Genomic DNA, 2,210 nt, shown 5'->3' on the forward strand with positions numbered 1-2,210 from the left:
ACGTTAATTTCCGAAAAAAACAGAGATTTGGGCCAAATTTTCAACCTAAAACTCATATAACATTCATAAAATGTCCAGATATCTAACAACCTTATATATCTCTCCCTCAAATGGGTACCAGGTGTCATAATATCACCTCATAAGTTGTCAAACAAAAATTTCTCTTGAACTCACAAACAGATTATGAAAAATAATTTAAGATCTGTTCAGTCCAAAACAATGCAGGTATGCTTGCAAGGTAGTTTAGAAAAGTATTTGAACTTTCAAACCATTTTCAATATTTCTTAGCAAATCAAATTCATCTTTTATCAGACTTTATCAATGATTCTGTAATCAATTTATAAACTATAATGAAAGCAACAATAGCTAATATGAATGTGATCACATCACAGCAGCTCAAGGTTTAACAGGAAAGCATTTCTACTAGCATAATTAGTTCAAAAACTAATTTTGACAGCATAATTTATAACTTCCCAAACAACAACTATGATTTATGCATTCTCATATCCCAATCTGTTCAACAGCATGAATTCAGTTGTGCATATCAAGACAACATATACAACAATTCAAACAATGTGCAGTAATCAAATTTAATTCAATAAAATTGTTTATCTTGGTCCAAAGAATTTTATCCCCCAACTTTATCAACTACTTCAGGCTTTTCTTAAGAAACTTAAGACTCACAAATCTTTCTTTCAAGTTTCAGAAACCAGAGAAGAAAAACTTCTCAGACAATATTTGTCAGACTAAGCAATTAGAATTTTGATGTAAAATAAGACAACTGTAAATTGACAAACAAGAAGCTATAAGACATTTTAAAAAAATATAGTCAAATTTGGGTGCATCAGTTTTCATATTTAAGCCTGCGTTGGTCTCTCAGCCCTTTAGAAGGATTTAAAAGTTTCTTTTGAATAATTTATTTTAGACATCTCACAAGTACCTAACTTTTGCTGCAAGATTACTCAAATGTAAGTACATCATACATACTTCAGGATTAAGCAATTGAACCAACTTATTATCAACAAAAGATTTAAAAAAATTGTGGTATGTAGAGTGAAAATACTCAAGGCTGTGAAAACACAAGATTCTTTTGTTATGAACATGTTTAAATCAGAGAAATGAGCTTGGGATCACAGCTGATTGATGTTAAACAACAGTGTTTCTAAAATTTACTTATCGAGATCCAATTATGTGTCAATTTTAAATATAAAGAATCAAATAACTTTTGGACACCTAATTGGTTTCAAAAACAATTTTGAAAGCTTGAATAAAACAATATGAAATTATTGCAATATCTTCAGTAATTAGCTAATGGGAAATCAGAATTTAAAAATGAAAAATTTACTCATCCAAGGAAATACAGTTTTGCCTAACTTCTTTTAAAAGATTATTCCTTTCTGAATTTCACACCAAAATTTTAACACAAAAGCTGATTTATATTTTATCTTTCAACAGTTTATAAACCAGATACTTTACATCAAAATTATGCAAAACATGATCAGTTCATTTACTACATCCAAGTTCTCAATGAGTATTATCATAGCTTATACGGTATGCATTTGAACTTGAAAACAAATCTCCCTAAAAACAGCTTTGAAACAGAATTGACAATTTAATCATCAAATGTCTTAATCATCCAAAAATGCCAATGAAAATCTATCAGTCAGATCATTCAAATGAATTTTTCATTGCTTTTGACAAAAGATATATCAAGGCTTACTTCAAAGTATTCAGGAAATTGAATACTAAACCAGTTAAACATAGATTCAATTTATAAACAAAAAACAAATCATTTAAAATAACAATTGCACATGACTAATCATTCCAAAAGATTAAATTTAGCACATGAATATCTCATAATAGAAGAATTTTACTGATTAAAGTGCTAAAACAAGTAAGAACACACCATAGGATAAATGAATCAGTGATGAACATATCATTTGCCCAAACAGAAATGAATATAATAGTAATGAAAGATTTTAAGATCAAGCAGAGCAAAATGCAACAGTATAGGTTAAATACTACTTAGCTCAATCACTTGGTGCTTGAACCAAAGCTTTGGATATCACTTGATTGACTCACTTCATGGCTTGGAGCATCAATTCCAAAAGCAANGTATCATAAAGTTCTCTTCTCCTTTTGAAAAACTTATTCTGCAAAACAAAACAATAGAGTTTTTGGTACCCATAATCTTATTTGGGTCCTTGAGG

The sequence above is a fragment of the Vigna radiata genome, unplaced genomic scaffold (assembly GCF_000741045.1).
Source record: "Vigna radiata var. radiata cultivar VC1973A unplaced genomic scaffold, Vradiata_ver6 scaffold_544, whole genome shotgun sequence".
Taxonomy (NCBI): Eukaryota; Viridiplantae; Streptophyta; class Magnoliopsida; order Fabales; family Fabaceae; genus Vigna; species Vigna radiata.